Source organism: Moschus berezovskii, chromosome 1, assembly GCF_049115385.1.
Source record: "Moschus berezovskii isolate FMDL1 chromosome 1, NW_MosBer_1.0, whole genome shotgun sequence".
Lineage (NCBI taxonomy): Eukaryota > Metazoa > Chordata > Mammalia > Artiodactyla > Moschidae > Moschus > Moschus berezovskii.
Window position 1 is genome coordinate 8,686,931 of NC_142460.1, and position 23,061 is coordinate 8,709,991.

The 23,061-nt window shown below is 45.4% G+C and overlaps 1 protein-coding gene across 10 annotated transcripts in view; it reads left to right on the forward strand.

Annotated features, from left to right (window-relative positions):
* Nucleotides 1-23,061, forward strand: part of KCNJ15 (potassium inwardly rectifying channel subfamily J member 15) — a 64,189-nt gene that overhangs the window by 1,362 nt on the left and 39,766 nt on the right. For 5 of the 10 annotated variants that reach the window (XR_008684552.2, XR_008684551.2, XR_008684556.2 and 2 more), the window contains exon 1: nt 791-1,121. The exons of 2 other annotated variants lie outside the window; for them this stretch is intronic. The gene's annotated coding sequence lies outside the window, so the exon portion shown is untranslated. Of the gene's footprint in view, nt 1-789; nt 1,212-3,121; nt 3,340-23,061 lie in introns of those variants that run through there. 3 more of the 10 variants (XM_088835140.1, XM_055416488.2, XM_055416461.2) reach the window with 3 other exon arrangements.

Genomic DNA, 23,061 nt, shown 5'->3' on the forward strand with positions numbered 1-23,061 from the left:
TCAAATGCAATCATCATGCATATTCAGATGCCATCATTTTATGAGAATTTAGGACATTTCCAGTTGAACAACTAGGCACTTACCTTGCACACAGCTCCCCTTGGCGCTGTTCTTGCCCTGGGTTTTATTCTGAAGCAGTTTTCCTCCTTCCCTAGTGATAAATATAATAAATGGCCAGGCAGGGAGTGACCCAGAGTTCGTATGACAAGTCTTTTTAAAAGTCTAGAAGGTACAAGAGTTTTACCAAATCCCCGGGAGTTGTGTCTCAGAAATACTAATGAAATAACGGGGCTGACAAGTCCTCACTGAGTTAAACAAATGCCCAAGCCGTTTGGGGGTTTCCTAGAAGTAGACTTAGCTGCATTTCATGATTCCGATGGCTTAAGGAAAACATAACTTTAAAACGTCCTCCTGCCCTCTCGTCCCTCCTTCCCCTAGTCAACCGTTGTGGTCATTTTCCAGAAAATGCTGTTTTCCCCTATTTCCTCTTCTGACACTTAGAGCCAGTGCAGACGGCTGGTGTTTGAAGGGGAAAGAGACAGAGCAAGACCCCAGGCTTCCCACGCCCACCGTCCAGAAGAGCCAACAAAAGCAGGGCTGTTGGCTCCCTCCACTCTCGCTCTGCCCTTGCATGGAGGAAATCTTAAAGGGATTGAGCTTTCTTGTTTGGGGGTGTGTGCGTGTGTAATCATATACCTGAATGACAACATGCTTGGTACAAGAAAAACCACCAATGTGTGGCTTGAGGCAGCTGAGAGAGGAGAGGTAAACTTCTTCAGACTTTGCCACTAAATGTCAAGACTCTGAAACCTCCTTTCCTGCCACACCCCCTCTCATCTCTCCGAGACACGGGGCAGCCACTGACTTTACTTCCTGACTCTGCTTCAGGGCTGTTTGTCGGGTGTGTTTGCCTGGTGGACGCATCAGAGCCTTACAGGCGGCACCAAAGGCCAAAGAATGAGGCAGGAGCTTGCTAGAGTCGCTGACGACCGGCCCCCGGGGACGCTCACTTAAGGCATATAAGCCTCCTGATCATTTCCTCCAGCCTCTACTCTGTAAGGAATTCAGCTCCTGTCTTCTCCCCTGCAACCTGTGAAGCACTTTACGCCAGAGTCAATCAGGTACTGCGCCAATCCTGCTGTCTCAGGTCTTCTTTCAAGTAAAAAGAATTCTGCTCCTCAAATCAGCAGCTAGCTGTGACCAGGGTTAAGGTTAGTTTGTACGCTTGGGAAGCAGAGTGTGTTGCTTATTAATGGGTACATGAGATGCATATCAGGGAGAAGTGGTTCTTCGTTCTCCTTTCTCCTGCCCTTCACCTTCCTCGGATGGAAACACCTTGGGAGTGGGGCTGGGGTGCCTTGGGAGTGGCTGGGGGCTGGATACAGAGAGGGAAGAGGCAGGAGAGGCGTGGAGTGATCCAAGCGGGAGGGGAGCTTACTCTGCGCCCCTCAAGGAGCAGTCAGCGCTGTGGAAGGGGGCAGATTTGAGCCCAGACACCTTGCTCTTTGCTGCCACGCGGGTGATTTCATGCTGTCAGTTTTACCGACCAGGGAAAGCCTATGGTGGCAGAAGTAGTGGCTCCAGCAGTGACAGACCCTCCCACAACTAAAGGAGCGAAGGGCAGCCTGCTTTGCCACCTGGAGTGGAGAATTGAGAGAAGAGAAAAATAACTTAGAATCTAAATGCAAATATCCCGGGAAAGAAGCTTTATTTGCCAAGTGTGATTTTGTTAGGATGAAAGGAGAAAAGTGAGCACATATTCATTCCTCGTGAATGACAAAACAAGATAAGGGAGCCCAAGGGACGTCCCTGGTGGCCCAGTGATTGAGCTTTCATCCTTCCAATGCAGGGGGACCAGGTTCGATCCCTGGTTGGGAAACTAAGATCCTACCTGCCCTGCAGCATGGCCAAATGATTTTTTTTTTAATTTTTTTAAAAAGTGGGGGAGGCTGAGAGAATCTGCCCTCCCTGCAAAATACCGGTTGGGCCAAAGCAGGCGGTGATGTGGGCAATTTTGCTCACAAGGCAGCTGAGTGCACAAAGAGGTTCCCACTGTATCCCCAAGGCTTTTTAGCCAAAAACATTTCTGCTCTTCTCATAAACAAGGTCAGAGCTTGTGAGGAACCTGTGTACCTGATTTCCCTTCAGCTGGTACTGTGAATTAACTGGTGAAGGCATCCATTAAACAAGAGTCACCACAATCCAACTGGACTCTAGAAGTTTGCACCTGGCCTAAGTCTAGAATAGTGCTTCCATGCCTTAAACTCTGTAGCACAGAATTCCAGGTATTTCCCTCATGCTCCCAAGATGAGCCAGTGTTGCCTGATCAGGGCTCACAGCATCAGAAGACACACGAGAAGGACCAGGTGTTGATTTGCAGCACTAAAACATGCCTGTCTATCGGAACACACCTGTCCACAGGAAACAGTGAAGCAGAAGAGCATGTCTGTACCACCTTAGGGCTGAGGCCTCAGAGGACTTCAGTAAGCCCTCTTAAAAGGAATTAGCTAGCAATAGAATAGGGCGTCCCAGGTGGTGCTAATGGTAAAGAACCTACCTGCCAATGCAGGAGACGTAAAAGACAGTGGGTTCCATCCCCGGGTCGGGAAGATCCCCTGGAGGAGGACATGGTAACCCACTCCAGTATTCTTGCCTGGGAAATCCCATGGACAGAGGAGCCTGGCAGGTTACAGTCCATGGGGTCGCAAAGAGTTGGAGACGACTGAAGCAACTTGGCACGTAGCGATAGAAGCCCAGCTTGGTTCTGTTCTTCTCATGACCCTGCAGCTCAGATTCAGAGCAGTCTAGAAGCATATCGATCCACATTAAACAAGGCAAGCAGTTCCTTTCCTGCAGGAAAGGAATGTGTCTGTAGCCACATGGTTGCATTGACTGTATAAGCCCCCATTCAGGGTTCTGAGTTCAGGGACATGACAGCCAGGGCCTGACCCTGTCCCTCTGATTACAAATCACAGTAATCCTCAGAGTCACCATCAGGGCTGTCGGAATACAAAGGAGGTGGTTCTGAGGAGGAAGGCTGAAGAAAAGTATCCAGTGTTTGGGGTGTTTGGAGGGTCCAGGTGGCTGGCTTTGGGTTTCAATCCACAACCTGTTTCAGCAGAAATTACCCTGCGGTTTGGCTGATAACTATGAACTTCTTGTGAGTTTTCTCCACTGCCGAGACCAGAGGCTGATCAAGACGTTATGGATCTTCAAGATTATACAGTTTTGAGGGCCCTCTTTAAGAAAAAGGAATGCAAAATTATGACTATAAAATTACGCACAAAGCTTTGGAGAGAGTTGGTGCAACGGAAGAGCCCTGAAGCTTGCATTTCTTAGGTGGGTGTCAGTCATTCAGTCATATCCGACTTTTTGCAACCCTATGGACACTAACCTGCTAGGCTCCTCTGACTGTAGGATTCTGCAGGCAAGAATACTGGAGTGGGTTGCCATTTTCTCCTCCAGGGGACCTTCCCAACCCAGGGATGGAACCCGTGTGCTTTGCGTTGGCAGACGGGTTCTTACCATTGCACCGCCTGGAAAGAAAGATCTTTTGTTGCTGTTGTTCAGTCGCTAAGTTGTGTCCGGCTCTTTGTGACCCCGTGGACTGCAGTTTGCAGTCCTCCATGTCCCTCAACCTCTCCTGAAGTTTGCCCAAGTTTATGTCCATTGAGTCGGTGACACTATCCAACCATCCATCCTCTGAAAGGCATCAATAAAACACTTCGAAAAGGCTTGAGGCTTTGCCTAGGAAAATATCTATGTGTCTGGCCAGGAACAGCCTCTTCTATTTCTATGAATGCTGTGTTCAGTTACAATAGCAGTTATCAGTGTCATTTCTCAGTGTGAATGCTGGCTAAACCCATGCCTGCCAGGCCAAATAACGCTCTTACTCAGTGATGTTTCCGTCTTCAAATATTTGCAGATTTGTATCTTGTTCATCCTCGTATCCTTTGCCAAAGAATGCAAGGTTGGCTCCCCGAATGAATCTGGCTTTCTTACTTCCTGAGTTATTCTTTGTCTACCTTTCAAGAATATATTTGAGAAGCTTATCATTAGCTTTGAAATATCATGAAATTTGACATCATCTCTACTCTTCCTACCAACCTCATCCCCAAATACTTGCAACAAGTTAAAGAAAATATATGAGCACAGGAGCCCCTGGATCCTTTGTCAAGAATTGTCTAACAACTAAGGAATGTCTTCTTCCTATTTTCAAAAGTCCAAAGGAGTGGAACAAATGGAAGGAATCTATGTATAAACGAAAAGTGAGCTACATCACTTGCAGACATATATTTGCAACAGACAAAGGCAGTGTTGTGTGTGTGTGTGTGTGTGTGTTTAGCCATGGTGGCTTAGATGGTAAAGAATCTGCCTGCAATGTGGGAGACCCAGATTTGATCCCTGGGTTGAGAAGATCCCCTGGAGAAGGGAACCCACTCTAGTATTTTTGCCTGGAGAATTCCATGGAGATAGGATCCTGGTGGATTACAGTCCATGGGGGTCACATAGAGGCAGACATGACTGAGCAACTAACACTTAATAATGAAACTGACGCTGAGATACAGAGGGAACATTCAAGTGCCAACAATGTCACAATAGAATGGGGCTTTACTTTCAACATTTTGCCTTGCTTAGTAAATTTCAACTCTATAATTAGATTAAGTGTTTAAAAATTTCCCTCTGAACAGTGGTACCATAGTGACATTAGTCTTAGCATCCCTCTTTAACAAAGGAGGTGGTATCATATCATGTGATTCAATTCTTGTTGACATGAAAATCTGACCAAGAAAAACTCAGGGGTCCAGCTCTTGAATTCACAGCCACCCTGACTCCTACTGCCTTGGGGAGGTGAAGGGAGTGAAGGCTCCTCTCTGATGCCTTCGTGACTCAGGCTCATGGGAACTTGAGAAAGATCCCTCAGAAGCTGCTTGTCTATTTCTTGTCTTAGGAGTCTAGGGAAAGGAAAAATTCCCTAGCCAGAAGGCTGGAGGGAGCATCCCCAAACACAATCAACACCAGTAAGGCAGCAACTCTCCTGGGAAGCTCTACTGGTCAGCAAAGGGTCCTGGGGAGAGTTCTGCGTGCTCCTTGCCCTGCAGGAAATAAGAAAGTCTATACTCTGATTGGGCTGCCCTAGTGGCTCAGTCAGTAAAGAATCCACCTACAATGTGGGAGAGACTTGGGTTTGATCCCTGGGTTGGGAAGATCTGCTGGAGGAGGGCATGGCAACCTACTCCAGTATTCTTGCCTAGAGAAACCCCATGGCCAGAGGAACCTGGCAGGCTACAGTCCATGGGGTTGCAAAGAGTTGGACACAACTGAGCGACTAAGCAGATACTCTGATAAGGGAGAGGATACCCACTCCAGTATTCTGACCTAGAGAATTCCATGGATTGTATAGTCCATGGGGTTGCAAAGAGTAGGACATGACTGAGCGACTTTCACTTTTCTTTCTGATAAGGTTGGGAAATCCATCATAGTCTATAAAGTTCCCTCTTGGAATGTCCCAGTTATCACCATGATAAAAAAGTCTGAGAGATCTGGCAGCAAAGACATTCTTTAAATTTGAATCCCAAGATGTTTAAGCATTCTGGACTACAAAGCCGCCTGCCACCTCCTTCCACCTCCTTGCAACTCCTGTTCAGTCCTCTGACTAATATTTCGCATGACCCCATCAAGGACACCTCTGCAGACTCTGATTGGTGTTGGGTGGAGAGGTTCCACGTGCTCCAAGAAAAAAACATGCTATGACGTTCAAACTCCACTTGGCTGTGAGTTGTACTTTTGGGCCGTGCAGGTGACTGGCCAGCCTTTGGGATTTCAAAGTGGCCTCAAGGAGTCAGCCGCAAAACAACGGATTTCCTTTTTGTTTCTTTGAAGTGATGTGTTAGTCGTTCAGTCATGTCCAACTCTTTGTGACCGCATGGGCTGTAGGCTCTTCTGTCCATGGAATTCTCCAAAGAATACTGGAGTGGGTTGCCATTCCCTCCTCCAGGGGATCTTCCCGACTTAGGGATCGAACCCTGGTCTACACTGCAGGCAGAGTCTTTACCCCTGAGCCACCAGGGAAGCCCCTTGTTTCGTTATGCGCTTCTCATTCCCAGAAGGATTAGAATGAGTTTGCAGAGGTGCATCCACACACCCTCACACAAATGAACATGAATTAAAAGTAGATGGAAAAAAAAATAAGGGTTAGCCTCAAAGAAGTAGTTTGATGAAGTCATTTACTCGTGTGAGTTTTCATCTATTTTTAGAAACCACAAACTAAATGGACACAGACCCACAGCCGCAGAATCTTGTTTGTGCTTCAGAATGAAACGTATGGTTTAAAATATGTTTCATGTTTGACCCTGGAAATCAATTAGGCTTTCCCTGAATCTAGTTTTACTCACACCGTGTTTTATAATTCTTTTGAAAGGATTATAATGACAATTATAATTAAAATAATTATAATTAACAATATTAATTCTGCCTTTCGCGATCTCTTTCTTCTTTCCTGTTGCTCATTAGGGCTATGATTGAACTGCCCATAAGTGAGGTTATAAGGTTTCTTCATCCAGAATGTAGCTAAGCAATCCCATTTCGCCCCACTTTACAATGGTCTGTCTATTTGTCTCTCTCTCCTACCAAGCTATGAACTCAACATCAGTGGAAACTTTATTCTTTCTCTGTGCTCCCAGAGCTGAGTCTAAATAATTCCTCGGGCAATGCTTTTGAATCAGCATGCATTGACATGAAGGCACGATTTCCACTATAATTACATCTTCAGTTGAATTTACATCCACCCCATCCTGCAAACATAGAGGACAGAACCCTGTACCTGAAGTGTTTTGAAAATACATTTATCTGAAAACTCCTGACTAGGGCATTTTCTTCCTTAATGACATTTGCAAAGTGATAGATTGGCTGTTCGGAGAAGGCAATGGCAAGCCACTCCAGTACTCTTGCCTAGAAAATCCCATGGATGGAGGAGCCTGGTAGGCTGTAGTCCGCGGGGTCGCCAAGAGTCAGACGCGACTGAGCAACTTGACTTTCACTTTTCACTTTCACACATTGGAGATGGAAATGGCAACCCACTCCAGTGTTCTTGCCTGGAGAATCCCAGGGACGGGGAGCCTGCTGGGCTTCTGTCTATGGGGTCACACAGAGTCGGACACGGTTGAAATGACTTAGCAGCAGCAGCAGCAGATTGGCTGTTAGAATTGCTTAATGGGGGCTATTAAAGAGCTAAATGTATTTGTATGAGGAAGAAGAAGCAGGCCACCAGTAGCTGTTGCAGCAGTTGGGTGAACCCATGCAGCGGAAATAGGAAACATGCACACAGTGTATTTTGGAAAGAAGAAAATTGAAATAAAGCAGAAAAAATAAATATGGAGCCAGCAGTGCTCTGTGTGGGCTGAAAGTTTGATCCTGGGGAAGAGAATAATGGAAAGGAAGGAGAGAAAGAATTTACTGCGATCTTAGTAGGGAGGAAAGGGTGATTTGATCCATGGCGAGACCCATCCAGGAGACAGGGAGTTCACATCATTTCAGGCTCCCTCAAATGCCATATTTAGATACGGTCTGTGTTAGCATACCTGTGGCAATGAGGGTATTTGGCTCACAATGTGTTTTGAATTTTAAGATGAAGAGAATTTCCTAAGATTTGCCCATTTTAAAGATGAAATACTATAGGACTAAAATTGAGAAGAGCCACTTTTCTGTGATTACAATCAAATGCGTATCATTGCGACTAGGAGTAGTGGATGCCTGTACGTGGTGTTTCAGAGCCCGCACGAGGGTATGGACGGTTAAACCTACATTTTGTAACTGTGGGCATTAACTTGGCTAAAGTCCAATATCCTGGGAATGCGCTGTTAACTAGCCGTTTGGAACAGCGCTTTGCTTTGTTTTCAATATCTGAAGAAATGATCCGTGACCACCTAGTGCTGTGGTTGGTTGAAATAGACATTTAATGAGTTGCTTCACCAACGCCCATCAGGATTTTGGCTGGTTAAGCTCTGACACTCAGTTCTCTCCACGTTGTACACTGCTACTGCTACTGCTAAGTCACTTCAGTCGTGTCCGACTCTGTGTGACCCCATAGACGGAAGCCCACCAGGCTCCCCCATCCCTGGGATTCTCCAGGCAAGAACACTGGAGTGGGTTGCCATTTCCTTCTCCAATGTGTGAAAGTGAAAAGTGAAAGTGAAGTCGCTCAGTCGTGTCCGACCTTTAGCGACCCCACGGACTACAGCCTACCAGGCTCCTCCCTCCATGGGATTTTCTAGGAGTGGCTTGCCATTGCCTTCTCCACCTTGTACACATGTGCTGGCAACTCGCTGCGCAGGAGGCTGGGTGACCGCGTCTCCGATGATACAGGAGGAGGAGACTGTCTTTGATCTCAAGGATCCTGCATTCCGCTGCTGGGCGGACACGTGGATGGGGATGGAGGGGGAAACATACTGAAAAAATGATGACATTATTCATACCCAAAGCCCAGGAACAGCCACGGTGCAGGCAGAATGCGACGAGCGTGAAGTGAGGCCTTAACTAAGGGCTGAGGAGAGTCCGAGAAGGAAAGGCTAGGTTCGGTCGGGAGCTGGGAAAGGCCTCGGGCATGGGAGAGGACCAGGACTCTAATGTCAGGATGGGGAGGAGCAGCCTTCAGAGGCCAGGAGCACGGCAGGCGTGGAGGTGCACCCCGAGGGCAGGGCAGGGGGCCCGAGTGGGCAGGGGGTGCGTCAGGAGAGATGCCGCAGTCCAGGTGGTCCTGCTGGTGGAAGCCACTTCTGAGCTCACCGAAGGCCGAGTCGGTCTACATGCTTCTGAGTTCTCACGACTACCGGCTCTCCAGGAAGCTTTCTTATTCGCCTCGTTTGAGAAATAGGTCTGTAGAGTTAAAGCTATGGTTTTTCCCAGAGTCAAGTACAGATGTGAGAGTCGGACCATAAAGAAGGCTGAGCGCCAAAGAGTAGATGCTTTTGAACTGTGCTGTTGGAAAAGACTCTTGAGAGTCCCTTGGACTGCAAGGAGATCCACAGTCCATCCTAAAGGAGATCAGTCCTGAATATTCATTGGAAAGACTGATGCGGAAGTTCCAATCCTTTGGCCACCAGATGCGACGAGCCCTCATTGGAAAAGACCCTGATGCTGGGAGGGATTGAGAACTGGAAGAAAACGGGGTGACAGAGGATGAGCTGACTGTGGCTCAGGTCATGAACTCCTTATTACCAAAATCAGACTTAAACTGAAGAATTGGGGAAAACCACTAGACATTCAGGTATGACCTAAATCAAATCCCTGACAATTATACAGTGGAAGTGACAAATAGATTCAAGGGATTAGATCTGATAGAGTGCCTGAAGTACTATGAACAGAGGTTCATGACATTGTACAGGAGGCAGGCATCAAAATCATCCCCAAGAAAAAAAAATGCAAAAAGGCAAAATGGTTGTCAGAGGAGGCCTTACATATAGCTGAGAAAACAAGAGAAGCTAAAGGCAAAGGAGAAAAGGAAAGGTATACCCGTTTGAATGCAGTGTTCCAAAGAAAAGCAAGGAGAGATAAGAAAGCCTTCCTGAGGGATGGGATGGGGAGGGAGGAGGGAGGGAGGGTCAGGATGGGGAACACATGCACAACCATGGCTGATTCATGTGAATGCATGGCCAAAACCACCACAGTATTGTAAAGTAATCAGCCTGCAACTAAAATTAAAAGAAAAAAAGAAAGCCTTCCTCAGCGATCAGTGCAAAGAAATAGAGGAAAACAATAGAATGGGAAAGACTAGAGATCTCTTCGAGAAAATTAGAGATACCAAGGGAACATTTCATGCAAAGATGGACTTAACAGAAGCAGAAGCTATTAAGAAGAGGTGGCAAGAATACATAGAAGAACTATACAAAAAAGATCTTCATGACCCAGATAATCACGATGGTGTGATCACTCACCTAGAGCCAAATATCCTGGAATGCAAAGTCAAGTGGGCCTTAGGAAGCATCACTACCAACAAAGCTAGTGGAGATGATGGAGTTCCAGTTGAGCTATTTCAAATCTTAAAAGATGATGCTGTGAAAGTGCTGCACTCAGTATGCCAGCAAATTTGGAAAACTCAGCAGTGGCTACAGGACTGGAAAAGGTCAGTTTTCATTTCAATCCCAAAGAAAGGCAATGCCAAAGAATGCTCAAACTACGACACAATTGCACTCATCTCACACGCTAGTAAAGTCATGCTCAAAATTCTCCAAGCCAGGTTTCAGCAATATATTAACCGTGAACTTCCAGATGTTCAAGCTGGTTTTGGAAAAAGCAGAGGAACCAGAGATCAAATCGCCAACATCAACTGGATCATCGAAAAAGCAAGAGAGTTCCAGAAAGACATCTATTTCTGCTTTATTGACTACACCAAAGCCTTTGACTGTGTGGATCACAATAAACTGTGGAAAAGTTTGAAAGAGATGGGAATACCAGACTACCTGACCTGACTCTTGAGAAATCTGTGTGCAGGTTAAGAAGCAACAGTTAGAAATGGACATGGAAAAACATATCTGGTTCCAAATCAGGAAAGGAGTACGTCAAGGCTGTATATTGTCACCCTGCTTATTTAACTTATATGCAGAGTACATCATGCAAAATGCTGGACTGGATGAAGCACAAACTGGACTCAAGTTTGCTGGGAGAAATATCAGTAACCTCAGACAAGCAAATGACACCACCCTTACGATAGAAAGTGAAAAAGAACTAAAGAGCCTCTTGATGAACGTGAAAGAGGAGAGTAAAAAGTTGGCTTAAAACTCAACATTCAGAAAACTAAGATCATGTCATCTGGTCCCATCACTTCATGGAAAATAGATGGGAAACAATGGAAAGAGTGACAGACCAGTTTTGGGGGCTCCAAAATCACTGCAGATGGTGACTGAAGCCATGAAATTAAAAGACGCTTACTCCTTGGCAGGAAAGTTATGACCAACCTAGACAGCATATTAAAAAGCAGAGACATTACTTTGCCAACAAAGGTCCTTCTATTCAAGGCTATGGTTTTTCCAGTGGTCATGTATGGATGTGAGAGTTGGACTATAAAGAAAGCTGAGCGCAGAAGAATTGATGTTTTTGAACTGTGGTGTTGGAGAAGACTCTTGAGAGTCCCTTGGACTGCAAGGAGATCCAATCAGTCCATCCTAAAGGAGATCAATCCTGAATGTTCATTGGAAGGACTGATGTTGAAGCTGAAATTCCAATACTTTGGCCACCTGGTGGGAAGAAGTAACTCATTTGAAAAGACTCTAATGCTGGGAAAGATTGAGGGCAGGAGGAGAAGGGGATGACAGAGGATGAGATGGTTGGATGGCATCACTGACTCAAGGGACATGACTTTGGGTGAACTTCGGGAGTTGGTGATGGACAGGGAGGCCTGGCGTGCTGTGATTCATGGGGTCGTGGAGAGTTGGACCCAACTTGGCGACTGAACACCAACAAAGCAATGAGGAGCCACTGAAGGTTCTGCCTGAGACGCACTCGAATCTGACCCCAGCAGGCGAGTTATGTGACTTGTCAGAAGGGTATTTTGAGAGTCTGGGGGAAGGGAATGGGGAACTGGAGCAGAGCAGGGGCAGAAGAATGGGAACGGGACACACAGGAGATGCACTAAGAAGGTAGGACACCTGGGCTGACCCTGGATTAGGCAGGAGTGAGGGAGTGTCCGGACAGGCAGGTGGGAGAAGGGGACACCATTGTTTGGAACCGAAAATCAGAAGTAGTTTGATATATAGAGAAGAATGGGAGTGAAGCTTTGGACTAGTCTGTCCTGAGTAGTTCTCTCAGAGAGGTGAGCCAGGGGATGCTGGAAACACACTGAATCTCAGAGGAGCCACAGGTAAAGAAATGGGACCAGGGATGGTCGAGAGAGTAAGGCAAAGAGTGCTGACAGAGAATAAAGAGAAATAAAAGAGGATACGAGTAAGATCCTGGGAGATATGACTGTGGGTGGGAAGGGAACGAACAAAAGCCCACCAAGCAGAAAGCAAGTGTATAATCAGGGCAGCCGATGGAAGACCACAGTCTTCTGACCCAGTAGAAACAGGCAGGAAGAATTTTCTAAAGACCCTGCCACCAACACCCACTGACCCACACATCAGAGAACAGAAGAATGTGTTTGGAAGCTGAAGGAGAGAAGCAGCAGAGAGTCTGAAGAAAATGGGAGAGAAGGGCTGTGTAGCTCCCTCCCAACTCACCCTCCAGATAAAGAGTCAGAGGAACTGAGATTATCTTTTGACTGGTAAATCAGAGTCTCAGAGGCTTGGAGGATGAGGGAGTGAGTGAGTGACAGTTGCTCAGCCGTGGCTGACTGTTTGCGATCCCATGGACTATACAGTCCATGGAATTCTCCAGGCCAGAATACTGGAGTGGGTAGCCTTTCCCTCCTCCGGGGAAGCTTCCCAACCCAGGGATTGAACCCAGGTCTCCCACATTGCAGGTGGATTCTTTACCAGCTGAGCCCCTAGGGAAGCCCAAGAATACTGGAGTGGGTAGCTTATCCCTTCTTCAGGGGATATTCCCAACCCAGGAATTGAACTGGGGTCTCCTGCATTGCAGGCGGATTCTTTACCAACTGAGTTAGGGCTTGGAGGATGGCTACTCCTAAATCTGCTAATGGCACAAGTTTCTTTTCCTTTATTTCCTGGTTTAAGTATGCTTAACCCATTCCCTTTCCTTTTAAAGTCAATCAAGTTATTCCATAATTTAACATACATCATGATTTTAAAGTGTGTTAGTTGCTCAGTCATGTCTGACTCTTTGCTACCCCCTGGACTGTAGCCCACCAGGCTCCTCTGTCCATGGGATTCTCCAGGCAAGAATCCTGGAGTGGCTTGTCATGCCCTTGACCAGGGGATCTTCCCAATCCAAAGATCGAATTCGGGTCTCCTGCCATGCAGGCACATTTTTTACCATCTGATTTTATGCTTTGCTCAGAGGTTGGTTATATGTGTTGCCAAAGGAAGATTCTAGCAACTCAGGGCCCCTGGGAACTGGATGAATACCTCGTCTGAATACCAAGTTCTGTGATTTAGTTTTCTGAGACACTCTGGATAAAGTACAAGTCCTTTCTTGAATATGTTTCCAGTAAAAAAGGAAAGATAATGTGGTGTCCAGATTTGCTAATTACTGCCATGGAGAAGGAAATGGCAACCCACTCCAGTGTTCTTGCCTGGAGAATCCCAGGGACAGGGGTGCCTGGTAGGCTGCCGTCTATGGGATTGCACAGAGTCGGACACGACTAAAGTGACTTAGCAGCAGCAGCAGCCATGATTAAAGCAAGACTTTTCAAGTTGATTTTTTATAAGGTCGGTAACCTTTTGAACACAAACAGGACCTGGCAGATAGTCTCAATAATGCAGAGAGAGCAAGCAAGGCCAGGTCCTTCAGAACAATTCCTTGCCGCCGGCTCGAACTTACAGTTTAAAGTTTGTTTTGCTGGGAAGATCTTCTACATTTTTTGGTGCTGTAATAGGATTAAGCAAAACTTGTGTGTGTGTTAGTCACTCAATTGTGTGCAACTGTTTGCGACCTCATGGACTATATCCTGCCAGGTTCCTCTGTCCTTGGAATTTTCCAGGCAAGAATACTGGATTGGGTAGCCACTCCCTTCTCCAGGGGATCTTCCCGACTCAGGGATTGAACTCGGGTCTCCTATATTTCAGGCAGATTTTTTACCATCAGAGTCATCAGGGAAACCCCAGGCAAAACTTAAGCAACACCTAAAATGCTACTTTACAGTAGTTTTGAAAAATACGTGAGTAGATTTTTTTAAAAAATCAAAGTTTTAATTTGTTTAGAAAAAATCAAGTGAATAATCTTTTGGAAACTTCTGGATAAGAGAATATGAATATCTGATAACTTCCTTTTTACAACTTATTGTTGAGGTATAGCTGATAACTATATTGAACAGTAAAAGGATAAACATGAAGATGTAAAAGAGGACCTCAAAATCATAAACTGTGGGGGAGGGGAGTGAGAAAATGTAGATTTTTTTTTTGTCCAGAGTGCGTTTGAGCAGAGTTCTTGAAACCCAGGCGAGAAAATGATGAGAGAAATGAGAAAAGCCTCAAGGCAAATAACAGTGGAAACCTGACAACACAGGGCCACCTGTGAAGAGGGCCAGGCGGTCTCAGGAAGAGATTTTGAACTTGGTACAGACATTCTTGGATGTGAATTTCAGGTGTGCAAACTCCCCTGGGTGAGGTGCCCTGACCGTCAAAACCTCAGTGTATATTATGTGGCTTACGGGAAACAATCAACAGAGGTTGGTCCCTTCTCTCCCCAATTCCCCACCCTCCTCCACTGATCCCTTACCATCACTCCCCACCCCAAGGGCAACACAATGATTTTCTTTAAGGCAGCTGGTGAAAAAATACATAAATAAAAAGCTAGACTTAAAAGTGGAATCCCTGCATTGGAGTCTTCTCTTCTGTGCTGTGTGATCCTCTGAGAGTTATCTAACCTCTCAGTTATCTAACCTCTTAGCTTCTTATCGGTAAACTTGGAGAAATTCCGACTCACAAGAAGAAAACAGGAGAGCCCGATGAGCTGGTTTTTGTAAAAATGTGGGGAAACCACGTCTGGTTCTATGAATCAGTAGGGAACTGGCATTCTCAAAATGACCCTCCGTTCCTCCCTGAGGACCTAATTCCCTTTTCATACAATTATGCTTTTGAAAAACATACTTTATAAAGAAACTCACAATTCCACAGTCTAGGTCACCCCCTGTACAAAATATGTAGGCTGCTTTTTAATTTTTTTTAATTTTTAAAAGAGATTATACCCTTGTAAAAACTCAAACTTTGATGGAGGAGAGTTTAGTTTTGGCAAGACTAGTTTCCTGTGCCTCCCTCTAGAAATGACTGTAGTTCTCAATGCAAATTGAATCAAAAATTACTCTTTTAACTTTCATTCTTTTCTTTTAAAAATACATAGACATGTTCAAAAGGTAACTTTCTCCTAGGTTTTACAAGCAGAGGAGAGTGACAGAGAGAAAGACTATGAACTTGGCATACCATTGAACTATGCTCTGGAATCTGGGTGGGTCTAGGAAAAAGTACAGACTTCAGTGGAAAACATATATGGGTGTGGGAGAAACCTCTGCAAACTATAAATTGACTACATACTGCATAGGTTGAAATGGAAAGAAACCACAAGGCTTCCAAAATCCGAAGAGGAGACAGAGTGAATTTGGCACAGAAGGAACACCAGGTGCCCTTGGGAGGTGGGGATATTCGTAATTAGCAGTAGTCTTAACGGGCTCCATGGGACCCGGTAGTCAAAAGCACCTGCGATGGTGTCCAGCAGTTCCCTGTTTGGGGCCTGCTTATCAGGTTCTCCAGCACCTGACTTCACTCCCCTGTTTTGTTGCTTCTAGATTCATCCCACCGTGTCGCCTTTGTCTGCAGGGTTTCTTCCCTGAAAATTCTAGTTTCTTTCCTTTTTCGATCAGAATCTCATTATGCATCCTTCAAGACTCTTCAAGGCATGTTAGGCTCAGGTTTTCCCTTCCCCTTAGAGCCTGACCGCTGCGCGCTTCCTAAATTTCATTTTCTTGAGGTTGAGTCAAACCAAGAATGTATCTCTGCCACTAAGAACTGATCACATATCAGTGTCCTGATGTGGGCATTTTTTAGGTGCAGTTCCTGCCTTCTTCCCCATCAGGTTACCAGCCCCTGGACTGTGGAGGTCACATCACTCTTGAGTAAAAGCCAGCTGACTACCCTCTGCAGAGTCCCATTTTTCACCTTGAATTGGGCACATTCAGCTCACTGTTTGCCATCCCAGTCTCATGCCAGGTGAGCTTTATCATCGCTCTTTTGTAAAGGAAGGAAGCTGAAAATCAAGGAGGCTAAGCCCCTTGTTCAAAGTCACCAGCCCAACCACTTTTCCTGAGGCCTCTCACTTCCTCACCAAGGTGACGCCGTGAGGGCGACCCTGACTCCAGCTTTCAGACGTTAAGTAACTTCCCCTCCCCGCCACTGTTGTAACCAGAAGACCTGAGGTTTGAACCCAAGTCTGCGTGTGGCTCCAACCCCACACATTTACACTCGATCACATGGCTTCCCTGTCACAGGACGCTCAAGACAAACGGAGCGTGACATAGTAATAAATGAACACATGAAGAATAAGCCATCTCACCTTGTCAAAACTAAGGGACTGTGACAAAACCCTGAAAGCTGACCAGAGAAGTAGTATTCCCTTGCCCTCTCTACACCTTTCTTTATATAAATAGTTATAAATACATATATAGAGTGTATATGTTTATGTAGACTGTGTATATGTGTGTGTGTGTACAAAAATATATATAAATATTGAAGGCAAAAGGAGAAAGGGCTGGCAGAGGATGAGATGATTGGATGATGGTACCAACTCAATACCATGAACTTGAACAAACTCCAGGAGATAGTGGAGGACAGAGAAGCCTGGCATGCTGTAGTCTATGAGGTCACAAAGAGTCAGATGTGACTTTGTCACTGAACAATAATATGAACATATTAAAAAATATAAATATTAAAATTATACATATTATTTTTCAATACCTTTTTTGGGCAGCTTTAGGTTTACGACAGAATTGAGAGGGAAGTTCAGAGGTTTCTCATTCACTGCCTGCTCCCACACAAGCACAGATTTAAATATAATCAACATCATTCACCAGATGGTAGATTTTTTTTTTTTTTAATCAAGGACGAACATACACTGATCCATCCTAACCATCCCCAATCCGTAGATAGGGCTCACCCTTGGTGTTGAACATTCTGTGTGTTAGGACACATGTGTAATGGTGTGTATCCATCATCATAGTATCTTGTAGAGTGTTTTCTGGAGAAGGGAAAGGCTACCCACTCCAGTATGCTTGTCTGGGAAAACCCATGGACAGAGGAGCCTGAGGGGCTACAGTCCATGGGGTTGCAAAGAGTAAGACATGGCTTAGCGACTAAACTACCGCCACCAGAGCACTTTGACTGCCCTAAAAATCCCTCATACTTCCCTATTCATTCTTCCTTTCTATAATTTCTGGCAACTCCTGTTCTTTTTCTGTTTCCATAGTTTTTCCTGTTCCAGAATGTCATGCAGTTGGAATCATGCAGTAAGCAGCCTTTTCAGATTGGCTTCTTACACCTGGGACTATATGCTCTGAAGTCTTCTTCGTGTCTTTGCGTGGCTTGACAGCTCATTCTCCCTGTATATTTATGAGAGGATCAAGACAATACTTGACTCTTCCCTTTACAGTAATATGCTAAAAAGATGTATCAACATGTTAATGTTTAAGAGAGTGCGTACCTATTTTATCACCTGAGTCACCTAAGCTTCCATACTTGCCACGTGCCTCATAAAGAATTTCAAATGTACCAGACATGTTTCCATCCCGATTTCTTGAATAGCCGAAGATGCTTCTGAGCGGCAGCATGGCTCTCATGTCATGGAGCCGAGTTCCCAGCGGCCCCAGGAAATGCCAGGAGCAGCAGGTGTCTTAGCTGTAAGAACTTCCACCTTTCTACATCTTCTCAGTGGCAAAACTGAGCAGGGCATCTCCCCGGACCGGTGTTCTTATAAAACTGCTGTACGTGCTTAGAGGCGCTCACATTTGGAGTTCAGGCTATCTTTGCTTTATCGTGAAAATTCACTTCATAGAAAGTTAAAGCTTCAGAGGGTATCAGAGAAATCAGTGTGAACCCCTCTCCTATTACAGATGAGGAAACGGAAGCCTGGGGCATCATGTGATTCACCTGGGGTTTTGCAGCACATGGTGGAGCTGATGGCACTTGAGACCTGTCACCAGGGCTCCTCTTATCCCAGGAGGAACCCAAGAGGAAAAGGTGAACTCGAACTCAGACGGATGCCAAATAACTGAACTGTCTTATAATTTGGAAACAGAGGAAAGGAGTGAACGGAAAGAATCAGAAAATCAGTTAAAACTTTGCAGTTTTTCGATAAAAAGATAGAGGAGTCCTACTTTTCCTAAAAGTTGACATTTGTCAACATGGCCTTCTCTGAACTCTCATTCTGAACAGAAGTCCTATAAGACATGTTGTTGTCTGTCATTGTTCAGTTGCTAAGCAGTGTCTTGACTCTTTGCAACCCCATGGACTGCAGCACTCCAGGCTTCCCTGTCCTTTACCATCTACTGGACTTTGCTCAAACTCATGTCCATTGAGTCGGTGATGCCATCCAACCATCTCATCCTCTGCTGTCCCCTTCTCCTCCCGCCCTCAATCTTTCCCAGCATCGGGGTCTTTTCCGGTGAGTTAGCTCTTCACATCAGGTGGCCAAAGTATTGGAGCTTCTGCTTCAACCTCAGTCCTTCCCATGAATATTCAGGGTTGATTTCTTTTAGGATTGTCTGGTTGGATCTCCTTGCAGTCCAAGGGACTCTCAAGAGTCTTCTCCAACACCACAGTTCAAAAGCATCAATTCTGTGGTGCTCAGCCTTCTTAACTGTCCAATTCTCACATCCATACGTGACTACTGGAAAAAACCCACAGCTTTGACTATAAGACATGTTAGTCTCTTTTCTAATCAGGAAGTGGTCAGGCTGTGTACTATGGCCCTGGCTGCTGGGCCCAGTCCTACTTACCATGTGCAGATTGTCCACGTCCCGTCCTGAAGTCACCGTGAGAATGAACTGTGCAGGGAAGAAATGTCTGTAGAACGCACTGCGAGATCCAAGTAAAGAAGGTGCCCAAGATCCAGCCAACGTCATGGGAAGTTTCTAGCATGTTATTGTTTGTTTGAAATATTTACCCACCACAAACGTCTGTGTAGTTACCTGACGTTTTAAAAATCGACTGCAAAACCTGTGGCTTAGTGCCAGGATCAGACCCAGGAGGGAAAGAATGAAGCCCTAGGACCGCTCTGAGAGCTGCTAAAATGTGAGGTTTTCCCAAGTAATTTCCCAAGGTCCCCAAACCCTCCGGATATAAATCGAGAGAGAGCAAGAACTCCTGGTGTCCCCTAGCACCTCTGAAGAATAAGATAACCCTGTGCTGCCTCCCCAGAGCAGGCAATGACAACTGACTCCAGTACTCTTGCCTGGAAAATCCCATGGACAGAGGAGCCTGGTGGGCTGCAGTCCGTGGGGTCGCTAAGGATCGGACACGACTGAGTGGCCTCACTTTCACTTTTCACTTTCACGCATTGGAGAAGGTCGTGGCAACCCACTCCAGTGTTCTTGCCCAGAGAATCCCAGGGATGGGGGAGCCTGGTCTATACCCTGGTCCGTCTATGGGGTCACACAGAGTTGGACACGACTGAGGCGCCTCAGCAGCAGCAGCAGCAGCAGACACGCCTGAGCAACTCACACTTTCAGTATTTCAGTATCGGATATAATCATCTTATGACAGAGGGGAACAGTATTTTACGCACACAAATCAAGCCTGCGTCAGATGCATTTCTGGCCCAAGGGCTCTGTCCTTGGAGGTGGGCTGGGGCTGCGACAGAGACCCCTGTTCCATGTCCAGGTTCTGCCTCCAGGGTGGAGGGCACTTCTGGCCCACACCCTGGGCTCTGACGTGAGCACAAAGCCTAGAGGTGTGGGTCACAAACCAGCCTCCCAGCACCTCATGCTTCCTCTCTGCAGAGCCAGGCTTCTTCATCACTTCCCCAGATGGCTGGGCTCTTCAGCTGAGCTGGGACCAGAACCTAGACTCCAGGTAAGACCCCAGAGTGCTTTCCACTGATCACCAGGGTGGGAGAAAAGGAAGGGAAAATAAAAGGACCCTCAAAGGACCAGGGGATTTCCGGAAGATCCAGCCAGAGTGATGGACCTTCAGTTCAGTTCAGTCGCTCAGTCGTGTCCGACTCTTTGCGACCCCATGAATCACAGCACGCCAGGCCTCCCTGTCCATCACCAACTCCCGGAGTTCACTCAAACTCATGTCCATCGAGTCGGTGATGCCATCCAGCCATCTCATTCTCTGTCATCCCCTTCTCCTCCCACCCCCAATCCCTCCTAGCATCAGACTCTTTTTCAGTGAGTCAACTCATCGCATGAGGTGGCCAAAGTACTGGAGTTTCAGCTTTAGCATCAGTCCTTCCAATGAACACCCAGGATTGATCTCCTTTAGAATGGACTGGTTGGATCTCCTTGCAGTCCAAGGGACTGTCAAGAGTCTTCTCCAACACCACAGTTCAAAAGCATCAATTCTTCGGTGATCAGCTTTCTTCACAGTCCAACTCTCACATCCATACATGACCAGGGGAAAAACCATAGCCTTGACTAGACGGACCGTTGTTGGCAAAGTAATGTCTCTGCTTTTTAATATGCTATCTAGGTTGGTCTTAACTTTCCTTCCAAGGAATAAGCGTCTTTTAATTTCCTGGCTACAATCAGCACCTGCAGTGATTTTGGAACCCCAAAAAATAAAGTCTGACACTGAACCTTAGGCATGATTTTTTTTTTCCTTACTCTCTTTAATTTTAACTTATATATATCTTACTGATTTGAAGAAAACTCTCACTTTGGAAACCTCCAGTGCTTAAAAATGAATAAGCGCTAGGTGTGTGCTTGCTCAGTAGCGTCAGTTGTGTCTGACTCCTTTGCAACCCCAACAACTGTAGCCCGCCAGACTCCTCTGTCCTCTGGATCTTCCAGGCAAGAATAGTGGAGTGGGTTGCCATGCCCTCCTCCAGGGGATCTTCCTGATTCAGCAACTGAACCCACGTCTCCTGCATTGTAGGTGGATTCTTTACCCATTGTGAAACCTGGGAAGCCCAAGCACTACTCTGTGACGCTATAAATAAAATATTCATTTTTGTCAGAAGAACTAGCAATTAAGACTTGTATCAATGAGATCCAACCAGTCCATTCTAAAGGAGATCGGTCCTGGATGTTCATTGGAAGGACTGATGCTGGAGCTGAAGCTCCAATACTTTGGCCACCTCATGCGAAGAGCTGACTCACTAGAAAAGACTCTGATGCTGGGAGGGATTGGGGGCAGGAGGAGAAGGGGACGACAGAGAATGAGATGGCTGGATGGCATCACCGACTCGACGGAGGTGAGTTTGAGTGAAATCTGGGAGTTGGTGATGGACAGGAAGGCCTGGAGTGCTGTGATTCATGGGGTCGCAAAGAGTCGGACACGACTGAGCGACTGAACTGAACTGAACTGATCCTATAAAACTGAAATCTGTAAAACTGAAATCTCAATTTATTTGCATAAACAAAGACCTTGGTATATAAAACTAAAATACAATTTGCCAGGTCAAAGACTCCTTTCAACAGTACTTCACTGAATATGCTTCCATAAAGAGCAATTAGCTATTAATCCACATTATATTTATAAGTAAATAATTTGCAGGGTTAGTGCTGAGTTTTGACCCTTAAAGACGTTGATTTCAGTGACAAGATGCATAAAAATGCAACTGTCTGAAAAAGCACAGATACTGAGGCACATTTGTTTCAAGATCATGTATATTATTATTTGCAAGTAACATCGCATGAGATTTTTAAAATATTAAAAGATAGTAGCTCACCAGCACCCTAGTGATCACATTTTAAGTTGTCAGAATCCACTCAAGCACTCAGTTCAGTTCAGTTCAGTTGCTCAGTCATGTCCAACTCTTTGTGACCCCATGGACTGCAGCACGCCAGGCTTCCCTGTCCATCACCAACTCCCGGAGCTTACTCAAACTCATGTCCATCGAGTTGGTGATGCCATCCAACCATCTCAGCCTCTGTTGTCCCCTTCTCCTCCTACCTTCAATCTTTCTCAGCATCAGGGTCTTTCCCAAGGAGTCAGTTCTTCTCATCAGGTAGCCAAAGTATTAGAGTTCCAGCTTCAGCATCAGTCCTTCCAATGAATATTCAGGACTGATTTCCTTTAGGATGGACTGGTTAGATTTCCTTGCAGTCCAAGAGACTCTCAAGAGTCGTCTCCTCACCACAGTTCAAAAGCTTCAGTTCTTCTGTGCTCAGCTTTCTTTATAGTCCAACTCTCACATCCATACATGACTACTGGAAAAACCATAGCTTCGACTAGATGGACCTTTGTTGGCAAGGTAATGTCTCTGCTTTTTAATAAGCTGTATAGGTTGGTCATAACTTTTCCTCCAAAGAGCAAGCGTCTTGTAATTTCATGGCTGAAATCACCATCTTCAGTGATTTTGGACCCCCAAAAAATAAAGTCCTTCACTGTTATCTTTGTCTACTACTGTGAAGTAATGGGACTGGATGCCATGATCTTAGTTTTCTGAATGTTGAGTTTTAAACCAATTCACTCTCCTCTTTCACTTTCATCATTAAAGATTATTAAACATTTATCTTTAATATTGATTATTTTTATTTATTATTGAAGATTTGCTCGAGGTCTGGCTAACTCTTATTCATAAATTTTGAGAGGGATAAAAATGTTCCTACATACGGCACAGGGAGCTATATTCATCATCTGGTGATAAGACACCATGGAAAAGAGTATGGAAAAGAATGTGTGTGTGTGTGTGTGTGTGTATATATACATATGTGAATCATTTTGCTATACAGCAAAAATTAATACAACCTTGCAAGTCAACTATACTTCAATAAAGTAGATATTTAAAATAAGGTCCTACAGATATTACTGTAAATTAATCTTAGCTCTGAGAGACAAGTCGTATTTACATCACTTTATCTAATATTCCTACCTATTATCACCCTAATACTTGAAAAGATCCTTCTCTCTCGCTCTCTCTCAATACCTATTTCTCTCTTTTCTCCCATCACTCACAGAGAAATTTCCCAGGTTTGCAAATGCTAGAACTCATTTCTAATCATTTGCTAGTCAGTCTTATCAATGTCCTTTAAAAAACCTACTAATTACACTGCTCAACTACCCATGACACTAGCAATTTCCCCCACCAGTACTGAGTTGTGTATTTTCACAGATCAATTTACCTTAAAGCCAAGACGGCCCATAATACGAAGGGTTCTGTGTGCACAGACCTAACCGAGTCCTGCTTGCTCAGCAGCTGCATTTCCAAACACTAAGAGTTAAGCATTAGACGCAGACATTAAGGGAGGAAATGAACTTTCAGAACTTCACATGTGCTCTCAGGATCCGTACTGAC